At 46.4% G+C, this 12,032-nt stretch overlaps 1 long non-coding RNA gene across 2 annotated transcripts in view; it reads left to right on the top strand.

The window, feature by feature from the left end:
* Window positions 1–11,392, top strand: part of LOC146589366 (uncharacterized) — a 16,147-nt gene extending 4,755 nt beyond the window's left edge. Inside the window, exons 2-5 of one of the 2 annotated variants that reach the window (XR_014897199.1) lie at window positions 4,261–4,354; window positions 7,730–7,879; window positions 9,377–9,559; window positions 11,149–11,392. This is a non-coding gene — a long non-coding RNA (uncharacterized LOC146589366). The remainder of the gene's footprint in view (window positions 1–4,260; window positions 4,355–7,729; window positions 7,880–9,376; window positions 9,560–11,148) is intronic. The other variant, XR_014897200.1, reaches the window with a different exon arrangement.
* The last annotated feature ends 640 nt before the right edge of the window (window positions 11,393–12,032 follow it).

Below are 12,032 nucleotides of genomic sequence, written 5' to 3'. Positions count from 1 at the left end.
TTTTTTTTTGAAATAGGTGTTTTCTGAGCTAAATAGTCTGAGAAGCAGACAGCTTCAGCTGTAGCGTTTTTCATAGACCTTTTCTAGAAAGACGGGTGCTCTAGTGTTTAGAGCATTAGCATGGGCTTCGGTGGACCATACCACATGACCTGGACCAAAATTTTGTATGTGTGGTGCTCAGACAGGGACTTGGCTCTGCATTAGTATTCCCTCTGGAGCAGATCTGATTTCAGTGGTTTTTTTTAACCCTTTTTCAGCAGTTTCTCTCTATTCCCTATTACTGCATTTCTCTGGAGAGTAAGGCTTCCTCTGTTGTACTGGTTCACCTGACCAAAAGGATCCACGTTTAGGTATGCAGTCATTATTTTGGTTGTCATAAAAACTCAAAATAGTTTAGTGTATGAACTGGAGGGTAGTTCTTGGGAGGCAGGTGGATGGGAACAAGCGGCTGGATGCCCGTGAAGTGAGGGTACTGGGAACAGTGAGAACTGGGGGAACGTTTATGGAGAATTGCACTCCTTACTGAGTAAGTTATGCTGCATAAACTAGTTGCAGTGTCAGCTGAGCTGCAGTAATCACCCCTTTTTCTAGGCTGCCAGTATCTTGAGGTAAATTAACTGAACGCTCTTTCAGTGGCTTCTCACCTGTGACATGGGAGCAAAAGAACTTCTCAGCTTCAGGGAAGCGTGGTGAGGACTCTCRGTAACGACCGTGATGAGCTCCGTGTGGTGGCAGCAAAGGCCAGCCTGGCTCCCAGGCGAGGAAGGGATGTGCGGGTTCGTTAGCTGCCTAAGGCTGAGCAGCCAGCGTGGTTCTGCCGTCCACGCAGTCCCTTACGTCCTCAGCAGCATGCGTAGCTAGGATGAAGCCCTGATGACATGTTAAGGCATCTTCTTGCCACTCACAAATTTCTTCAGGAACGGGGAAAGGCTAAAGTAGTGCTACGTCGGACATTTACCTCTGCCTTCCGCTTGGGTTGTCTGCTCCGACAGACTGTAGCGTTCGTGTTGATGCTCCCCCAGTGCCCACTAACAGAGATCTGTCCGAGCCTTCTCCAGCCAGACAGACAACGCTTCCCTGCTAGAAAAAGATGGCATCAYGTAGAAAATATTGGCAAGAATGAGCTGCACTCATCCTGACAGACGACAGCAAGCAAGTGCTAGATTCTGATTTATTTGGAGCTGCCATCTGTGCAGTACCTAACAGTGAGTTTTCTAGGTCTCTTAGGTGTTATGGTAATTGAGGTAATAAATAATAATATCTGTTATAGGCCAATAAATTCAGGAAAATGTTTTGAAGCTACAAGTGTTTGCTAATAGCTGGGCAAAGTTATTGAGCCCCATAAAATTAGCTACTTCTCTATGGAAACACTTGACCACTTTCAGAAAGACCAATTTCATCTTCGAAACAGCTCCTAAGCTTCAGCTCCAARTTCTCCCCTGATGCAAGAGGGCACAGCTCTCTTGAAATCAGGAGAACTGTATCCCCTGACCTCGGCAGTAAGGTAACTTTTTTTTCTGCCTTTTCACTTTATCCCTTTAGCTAAAGGAAGCTAATGATTTCATCAGCATTTGAAGCAAAAGGTCTGTTTAGATTTCACAGAACAGAGCGAGAGAGGAAAGAGATGATCATTTGCATTTAGCTTTGTTTAAAAACTGAAGATGCCACGGTTACGCTGTTAAATCTCGTACTGCACTTACATCTATATATTTAGGGGCCTTCTTTGGAGGGGGGCTTTTTTTAGTGGGGCTTTTTTTGGCTTGCTTTCTTTTTGCTCTTCCCCTCTCCCTCCCCCCCCATCTAGCTAAGAGACTGCTAATTTCAAGGAGGTAATCACATTTCCATCTAATCTCTGGCCTATCATATTCTAGGTCTGGGCAATCCTACCCCAGATGTAAACCTGAATGAAGACCAAAACCATAGAGGTTACCCCACTGGCTGAGGAAAAACCTGCTTAAATGGAAATGTTCATTCTCCCAGGTCCTGGTTTCAAATCCCGTAGTTTTCTTSCCCTATAGATCCTGCTCAGCTGTTTGGCTAGTTCTGCCTCTACCTTCCCTTTGTGTAATTGCAGCTATGTCCGACTGGGTCCTCTCTCTCAGGTGCCCCCAACATGTATTTAAGATGGTTTTCTACACCACTAAAGTGACTCTTCTCCAAATATGGCTTTTCTACTTACTGAAATAAGCAAAAACAAGGCAACAAATAACATAAGGCAAAGCTTTTATTTAGAGTTTGAGTCCACAAGCCATGACACTTCCTTGTGCACTTCAGTGAGGAGTTAGTAACACTCAGTACATGCTGTTCCCCCCCCCCCATTTTTTGGGGGGGAAGGAGTCTCGTAGAAATGAAAATCAATGGGAATTTTCACATTRCCGCCAGTAAGATCTCTACTGTAAAACTGAATCAGCCAATACGCGTCATCAAATTAAATATAAACTTTCTCCTTTTCACCCCTCTCCCCTTCTCCAGACCCATTTCCTTACTGCAATATCCATGCTCTGCTTTTCTCTTAAGCAATTCCAGTTCTCAGTTGCGATGGAACAGCAAATTAGATGCTAGCATGCATATTTACCAGTRTGTTGCTTTAGGTCTAAGCTAAACCCGTGGAGTTAGACTGGATGTTAGAGTTAGTTCTGCATGTTGCAGCCTTTGGGCAGCGGAGGAGACGCTGCAGTTCCCCGAGGTGCCCGTGCTGGCGCTGGTGGCAAATACTCCAGGCACGCAGGACGTGTGTGTGGATCGCGGGTCCTCGTTCAGGGGAGCCAAGACTAGAAGGGCGGTTGTGATGGTCGCCAGGAAGAGCGTATACGAGGCATATTTATGACGTTGTCTGCCCCTTTATGCAAGATTTATACTCAGTCGTCTTTACAGGCGCCTTCTCGTCTCTTTTGCTTGGTCTTTCACTGCCTGACGCCTCCACTTAATGCTGCAGTCGCAACGTTTCTCACTACGCTGTGTATTATTGTGAAAGCCTTGGGAAAAGCAGCAGTGTTAGAATATCTTTCAACTGTTCAAATGACACATGATTAAACGTTGCTTATTACTCAGCCACACAGGAAGTCTAACTTTGCACAAACTACATTCAAAATATTTGATGAAGCCATAGAAACATTATCCTTATTTCTTACTGGAATTGCTAAAACGTGTATTCAAATGAATGTAATATCCAGACAGTGAAAGCACAGGTAGCTTCAAGAAATGTTTGCAATATTATTTTTAATTTAAGACTTGTGCACATACCCGAATTCAGTCTCTGACTTGTGTGTTTCACGTCTGAGAAATTTAAAATAGCATATTTCAGAAACTTCCAGCTTCAGAAGGAAAACAGAGAAACGTGACCTCCGGCAACATTTTATGATGGTGATTTGTAAATTAGTATTTTGATTCATACCTTAATAGAGATTTAATTGCCTGACACCAAGAATACTTGTTTGTAGTGGTATGCAGGCGTATATCTGGAACAACTAAATTACTGTGGAGGTTTTTTAGATAATTTATGTGGTTTTTTTACTCTGATCAAGCCCAACAGGCTTGATCAGAGTAAAGGTTGCCTTTTGGTTTTTACCTTGTGTCTTTCCTTGAGTACTCAAGAAGTAGATTTGGCCAGGAAGGTGTGGTTAAGGATTTTACTTGCTGTCGGTTCTCAGGAGTTGGGGGATTTCTGAGAAGCAGATGTAGAATTATGTTCCCAGGACCGCAGCAGCAGCAAGTCAGCTTTTCATCACGCTCCTCTCTACCTACTTACCAAGTGTGCCCCAGCTAGTCTGGAGACACGTCTAAGCACGGGCACTTGACCAAAGTGAGAGTGCTACATCTACCTGTGCTCTGAGGGCAAAGCCGTGCTAAAGCCAGCACCAGTTCGTGCCTTCACATAACGCTAGCTTTTCACTCACCTATTTAAATACGCTGCAATGTGAGGAATTTGACCTGTAGTTTGGGGGAAACGTTTAACTGAGCACTGCCAGAAGAGTTGTTTCCTGCAGCATCTGTTTTTTTTGTAACGGGTAGTCTTAACCTTGGCCAGATTTCAAGTTGAGTAACTGCATTCCCCTCTCTGAAGTTTCAAATAGAAAGGCTGTTTCTCACTCKCAGAGAGAGTTTATGCAGCAAAACGTTCCCAAAGCAAAACCGTCGCAGCATTTCACCTTAAAAGAGGCTCTGTCGTTGTGCCTTTCTCCTGATCCCCTCCGAGTCTGGGGAAATACAGGTGAAGGACTGCAAAGGACTTAATAACACYGTTTCTCTTTTGAACCATAGGTAGGAGAACATGTGGCCTAGAAATGAGGAAAAAAAACAGTAGCAACATAGTTTGAGAATTAGCTCCCGCACTGGAGGATTACCTCTACTGCAGGTAAACGTAGTTCGCTCTCAAGCCATCTCACGTGCTTCATTTACTCCTAATTGTCACAGTTACCACTCTTCTCCAAAATAAAATACGACATGTTAGCTGATCACAGCAGTCGGAAGCGATGTGATCTCTGATGCTTGAAACTGCTGAAGAAAACACTGCTTTTGCAGATGTCCACGGGTATAAAATACACAAACACCCGCTTTTTAAATATGTATGCACACCCAGACAGACATGCGAGACCAAGACTATATATTTAGCTGTGCATACATGGTTTCTTTTYCCCCAGAAAGAATATGCAACTATCTAGAAATTAATATATTTAGTGACTCTCATCACTAAAAATCACAAAATGTAACTGTATACAATGATGGGCAAATAAAATTTACTGCGATAGCAGTAAGTTTTGGGTGYATGTTTTTATCAAGATCTGAGCAGGTTTGAGTCTATCTGAACGGTAAATATTTGTGCAAGGATATAGACAAGGATAGATGAATGTGTATCCAAGCAACAYTTGCTGATCAGAGTTAGTATATTAACTAGGTAGTGCACTTCGCGTGAAAGGCTAAACATTTAAGATCTTTGTGCATTTAGCTTTGGAATTGAGTACTGGATACTAGAAAAGTTTACTCTTCCCTCCCTCAAAATGACAACAAAGTGAAATGACTCCCATAACTGAAAAATTGAGAAGATACACTTCACTTGGCCTAGAAATATCTAATTGCTGAGTCTCCAGAGCTTCCTGGTACAAAAAGAAAAAGAAAAATCCCCAAATTTGGCTGGCATTCATGGGTGATGAGTTTTAAATTTTAAATGTCAGTATTTTAAATGTTTCTGAGCAATTCCCRTTCAATGCTAGCACAAAATACAATATCAGGATGTAGAGATAATTTATGATACAGATGTTSTTGTTTGCTTGGAGCAGATCACTGCTAGGGTGGAGTGGGTAATCTATGGACGCTGTGGATCTAGATATCCATCAGGGAGTGTAGACGAAAGAATGACAAATAGTTACACCAAGGGTAACATATTGGTTGTGAACATAAGTCTTCATAGGGTTTGGTCAGGAATACAAGACTTTCTCTGCTAGCATTTCAGAGGTGGTATTTAAACACTTTCTTCATGGCCTTATTTATCCAAGCTTTGACTTTAGTTTAGAACTAAAAATTCACAGGAAAAAAAAAAGCAAAACTTTGCTCTCATAGTTCAGCATGGTTTCTAAAGCCGTTTTGTTTGGAAATGCAGGCAAAAGCTGATCTAGCAGTATACGGTTTAAGCTCTTTAAGCCACGTGAGCAAGAGCTCTGAGGAACCTCTCTAGCCTGATGCACCTTAGCTCTTCCGGCAGCCTCCTCCCTTGCCTGCAGCACCACAAGGTTCCTCCTTCCGGAGGCGAGGAGGAAAAGCTGCGCGTAAGGCTAAGGGGAATGGAAGCCGTGATTTCACGGCACAGGGCAGTATGCCACCAGATGAGAAATGAGTAATAGGCGGAAACTGTCTGTTACAGCCCCGGAGGTGCTCCGTTATTATATAGCGCTTAACTTTGGCAGCACTTGAAACCCTACCATGCCAAATAACTTACTGAGTTCAAAAGCCCAGCAGAAGCCATAGGAACATTTACAGTTTGCTGTTTACTCGCAGCCCCTGTAGCTGATGTAAGCAGAAGATACACAGAGATTCCTGAGTTGTGCCAGAGGAGTAGTTTATTTTGCTAAGTTAACTCAGGGTTCGCAAGGAAAACAGAGTCAGACCTTATTAGTTCAATTTCGACCTGTCCTAGATTATGGCACACACTGAATTTAAATGTATTTGTTTTGAACCACAAAATAACAGCATTTCATTGGCAATTAATGTAATTTAAGAACAAGATAAGATGTGGATCGTTGCTGAGAACATTTGAAGGCAAAAGTGCCGTGACAGAACAAAACCAAAAAAGCGCTCTGAGCCCAAACTAAAGGATTTGTGAGCATTTGCAGCTCCTGCAGATCCTGGGCAGTAGCAGAAGCTCAGGAAGAAACAGTAGATAGGCTGTAAAGTTTTTCTGCTGCCATTTCCTTTATTACTAACATTTCTTCTCCCCCAAAACCTGTCCACGTTTGTGAAGCTGTAGGTGTGAGTCTCAACCTATTCTGTTGGAAGTGAAAGATTAAGCATATTTTTCACTGAGAAAAATCCTTTTAAGTTTTATTACTAGTCATCAGAACCAGCTCTGAAAGCAGTAGTTCTGAGACATTTGTCTGCCCATCTCCCTTCCTCATTCTCAGTGAAAATCCAAAGCGTGCCTAAAACATAACCTTGGACCCTGGTGCAGAAATTAGTCATGTAACGCAACCTGCCTGCCAGCTACGTAAGCTGCATTACAATTCCTCTTACAGTGATTCATATTAGAAAGTATTTTTGTTTGACTGAAAATACTGAGTGAATGCAAACTCCACACAGAAGAAAAGCATGAAGTGCAAGTACCAAATCCCTGCTGAGACTTTAAGGTTTTAAACCTTTTAATTCTTTTTCTTTCTTTTTTTTCTTATTTTTTTTTTTCCTGCAGTGTGAAGTACGTTACCCGGGGTATGGTTTCTACTATCAGCGGCTGTAGCAGAGATGGGCTGCATAGTGTCACAGTTAGATTTGGAGAAGGCGTTTTTAAACTCCTTGCCCCGGTTTGGTCTCCTCGGGTAACCCCAAAGAGCAGCTAAGTGCATAGTGCTGCCACAGGCAGGAGCACTGGGGCAAAGGTCCCGATGTAAGTGCCTCTAAGCAAGAGTGTCCCTCTGGGAAACAGGCGCAGGCAGGAAGGAGCACTGAGGAAGGGAGCTGGGCAGGACTTCTTGGGTTAGGACATTTTTTTCCACAAGACAAGGGTTTGGCCCTCCACGTTAACGCTGCTCTCGCAGCAGAGCTGGGGTTCCCAGAASAGGTGTGCACACCACCACTTCAGCCAAGCATGCGCTTCAGTTCTCCATCTGTAGAAGGAGAATCCTTGGCATTTCCTCCCTCCCCAGGGTCTCAGAAAGACCCCTCTTGGAGACCCTGAGAAACCTTTCCAGAAGGGGGACACTTGGGTGCAGCAGGCAGGCCGCTTCACACTACCCATTGCGGGACCAGTGTGATCCCGTCATATGGCGGCAAACCAAAAAGCCAAGCAGGCTTAAAACTAGCTGAACCCTCCCAAGAGCCAAGCTGACAAGGGAGTCGTGAGAGGAGAACGTCCAGAGCTGTGGGACCTGAAAACTGATCACTAGTTGCTCTGTGTGAGACTTGGATTTGAGGCACTGAAAAATGTTTCCACTCTCTCGGGATTTCTGTGTTGGGGGGAGACGCATGGTCTTCACCAACGTTGCTGTTTGTTTCTCAGCTAAAAGTGCTTTCATTTCTTCMACAGGTTTACAGGCTTGTGGACAAATCGTGGTAGCGCTCACGTGCTGTGTCACTGCAGTACCTCCTGCTGCCTTTCAGTTACGACAGAAACGTCCGACCTTCAGCAGCAGAGCTTCTCCGGCGTTGTCTAACAGAGCGTCGAACTCCTTTCTGGGTAAGTGTCTTAGCTAGTTAGGGCGTCCTTTGACTTTATAGCTCTACCAGAGTCGGTCTCCTGAAGAGCCCTTCTTTCGCGTCCCAAAGAGTTTGGCTTTGGGTTTTCTGAAAAGACGATTGGTGATTTGGTACTCGAGACCAAAGTTCTTCTCTGGGAAGTTTTGGTGCAAGTGTTTTACCTGCTCTATAGCTTCAGATAACTTCAGGTATTATTGCTGCATCTTAGAGAAGAAACTGAAATATAATACAGAGGCAAAGTTACCAGTTACCCATGGAACCAGGTGATCTTTCTTCCGTATTTTGTTTTCCTAGTCCTTCAGCAAATGCACCTAAAGACGATTTCCACTGAAAGGCCTGAAAAAATCCYGGCTTTGGTAGTAGACCAGTATAAATCYCAGGTGTTTAAAGTGTCACWGAGTCCATGATTCTCGGGCCAAAACCTAAGTACTGATAATACAAATACTAAAACTCTTTTACCACTRGAACTGCTTTTGGCAGGTGTGCAGGGAAGGAAGGGGGGGGTGTTAGCTGTGTGTGCTGAGACAGTCCVTTGCTCTGCACTGCCGGTGTGTCTGCTGGTAAAACAACAGGTAAAACCCRGTCACACGGATGAGACGGGTTTCGTYTGTCTCTTCATGGTATGGAAAGTCTTTCTGGGAGAGACACCAGTCAAATCGAGATTACCAGGTTCACTATGGGGAGCAAATAGTTCAAATCCAGCCTGTGTTGTGAAGATTTTTGTGTCTACACTGAGTTATCTGTCGCCAGCTTAAGAGGGTGCCTGTTTCATAGGCAAAGAGTAGGTACAGTTTAGTTTCAACCTAGTCACAGAAAAAAAAGTCTCTCAGCATTCACTGTGTTATTAGCCCTTGTGCCTCTCAAATAGGAAACTGACTCCTGGCCTGTATTTCTTGACCTGTTTTGAATTTGAGGTTACTTCCCATCATTAAGCCAGAAGAACAGATCAATAATGCGATGTGTCCTGCAGAGAAGAGTGCTGCTTCCTGGCAGGAGACCCAGGATGCTCCAGCAGGAAGCGGAGGCGAATGGCACRCTGATGTTCAACCACATGGCCACCGGCACATCAAAAATCTTTTTAAAGATTCCTGGGCTGGTTCAAAGTACACAGGGTTTAGTAGCAGGTTTGGAGGGAAGGGGAGAGACGGTGCAGCTGCTGTTGGCTGTTCCCCAGATTACACACATGCATGTGCTCATAGGAATAAAACATGCCGTAGCAATCAGAGTTCAAAATAAAATCCTCCGTAGCTGTGGACCYGGCTAAACTTGAAATCTCAAGATTCAAGAGATTTCCGAACATGAAGGAAAAAAAAAAAAAAAAAAAAGAAATGGGGGGGGAGGCACTTGTCTTTTCACTGTCTTGATGAGATTTGACTCTTAGAGGTTAAGAATAGATACTCCCCAGCCATTTTTCATTTTGATGGGATAATCTAGCACTGGTATCTCTCTAGGATAGTTATTTTCTTTCCTTTTGTAGGTTAAAAGGTTTCTCTGGACTCCAGCTGTACAGCCACCCTGCCAGGCCCAGTGCAGCAAGAACACCACAGCAAGTCTGCAGAGAGGCTTGTTCTCTTCCAGCCTCAGCGGAGCTGCGTTTCCACGACGCCTGTGAAACACGAGCCCTCCTCTGAAGAGCCGAGAAGGATCGCTGATGGAGCGGGTAAGTGCTGCTTCGTTTTGTACGTAGTTGTGAAAGTGCAGCACAAGGGTTGAAGTTCCCGGGAGGCGATTCTCTTGATTTTTCTGTACTTGGCTGGAAGTTTGCTGCTTCCCTTTCAGGCTAAAAGAGGGGGCGAAAGGTTTCTTTGGTGCAGGAGCTCGGCTAGTGGCAGCCTGCGCTGCAGCCCGGTGGCCAAGTTGCCTCGGAGGCTCGTGCCACAGGCGCGTGCTTAATGCCCAGCACAGGCAGCTCCTGCTCTAACTAGTCCCCCCCACCGCGTTCTGCTCTGACTCCTGCCGGTCTCAGCCCTTAGTGACTGAGAAGGGAACAGATGGAGGCGCAGGTAGAAAAAACCACGTTGTCCTGCGCTGCTTCCAAGAGCCTGCCCCTCTGCAACCCGTTGTCTCCCCTTGCTTCCCACACCAGTGCACGCCTCCCCAACCCAGTGCCTCTGTGGTAGGTGTGCAGGGAAGGAAAGGGTAGGGACCAGGACGGCTCAAGGAGTGAAACGGGACCAACGTGCCGTTCCAGAGTTCCTGCCGTGATCTGTGCTACTTGTGCCCTAAGCCTCAGGTTACGTCGCACTTGGTGATGACCCTCTAGTAGCAACGGGAATTTTTCCAGTGACGTGTATGGGGGGTGGGTGAAGGCCATAAGCCGAGTTGCGTGTTTCGGAGTGATTACCAGCTAAGGGCTGCGTTTAGCCCTCTGACACTTGTCTACCTTACCAGGGGGTTCTGGAGTAAAAAGGAAGCAGCCCAAAAGGTGTTTTTTTCTGGAGTAGGTGCCTACTGTGCCAGAGCTAGTTCTCAGGTGTTTGTCAGGGCAGCACAAGCTGCACAAGTTCTGTCTGAGGAACTGGGCTGTTTGCTTAATTTCCCCTCCAAAAGCCCAGCTGCCACATGCTTTAAATGTGCCCCCACTGCCGAGCATAAGTGACTGCAGGCATTTTGTTCCTTTTGCCTCCGAGTGTGGACTCTGGGTCCTCCGAGTGTTTGTGCCCCAAGGAGGAGATGAAATGGCCTTGACTAATGTGCGTGTGTTATGTGGGTGGCTTGGTAGGAAGCTGCAGTAGGCTGCAGGCATCTGTTTCCATTCATAATGCACTGTGGGGCRCCAGTGCTTAAAAAAAGAAAAGAAAAAAGAAAGAAAAAAGAAAAGGAAAAAAGAARAGTCTGTGCATGCTCCGCTGACTCTCACAAGTCRTATGGCAGGTCATTTTCTACGTGTTTCAGCTTCTTTATGGCAGAAGTGTTACAGAGCCAAAGAGAAATGAAGTGAGTTGCTTCATCTCTATTCCTACATGCTATTGGCATGTGCTGTGTGGTTTGGGGCTGGTTCCCTCCTCACCCCCTGCCATCCCACAGCTTCTTGAATACTTTGCAAAGTTTGCACAGGATAATTTAGAGGCTCTTCTGATTTAACTTGTTGCTTTCAGAGGCCGGTTTCTGATSTCCTTCTTCACGTCAGGAGTAGTGCTGGTGTTCAGGCAAGCCTGCAGCTGGAATACAGAGACTTGCTAGGCGGAAGGTCCTGAATGAAGAGCCTGGCAGCCAGCAGGGCTGATGCTCTTCTTTTGTCCCCACCAGGCTGTGCCTTTCCAAGCAGACCTCTTGCCTCTTCGCCTTTGCCCTCTTGCTTTCTCCAGAGCTGCATGCATGGAGGGAGAGAAGGAGACTCTGAGCAGTTTGGGGTTAGAGAGATGCCCAGTGGTGGCCCTTCAGTCCATCGCTGAGCTCCATCGTCGTGGTGCGTGTCCCTGTTGTGCAGCTGTGCAGGCCGAGGTCAAGGCAGGCAACCCGAGCTCGTTGCTTTGCCTTTGCGCGGTGCTGGCTAGGCTGYGGGCAGAGCCAGCTGCCATGGCCACGCTGCTCCGTGTGGTGCGGTGGCCCCAGGCGAGGCTGGTCCAAGCCGTGCAGGTGTCCTGGTGTCCTCCCAGTGCTGACGCTGAGCTGGAGAGGAAGACTGTTTGGAGTGGTGGCTATGGAGAGAGTTGTGAAGAGCTGTCAAACACAGGAGCAGAGAGAGACAGAAGTTTGAGCCGTGAGCCTGTGAGCTTTAACTTCGCTGCCAGTCGAGAGAGAGAGGTTAGTTGAAGCCCCGGTGTGCCGGCAGCGCGCTATTGCTCGGTTGCGACGGGGCCCCGGCAGAGCCCTGTGGGGTTGAAACAGCTTCCCGGGGAGCTGAAGCACCCTGTATCTTCTAAGGAGTGGGTGCTAGGAAGAGAAGTGGCCCCTTTGGGAGCATCAGGCCTACTTGTAGGCTTGCTGGCCTGGTTGTGCAGTGCAGGTATTAGGACGGCGTTTGGCCCTCGTTTCTTTTTGGAGCCCTCRYGCCTKGATCCCTSVTTCTGCACTGAGTCGGCCGCAGTGCAGCAACCCGCTCTGGGCCTGGAGCCTCGTGGCCGCTTGGTGCCTGGATCCTTGTGCGAGGCGGATCCCTGGCAAGAGCCTCGAGGCGCTGCAGGATTCAG

This window comes from Rhea americana, unplaced genomic scaffold (genome assembly GCF_003343005.1).
Source record: "Rhea americana isolate MKP2758 unplaced genomic scaffold, rheAme1 scaffold_462, whole genome shotgun sequence".
NCBI lineage: Eukaryota > Metazoa > Chordata > Aves > Rheiformes > Rheidae > Rhea > Rhea americana.
This window is presented reverse-complemented; position numbering and strand designations above follow the sequence as displayed.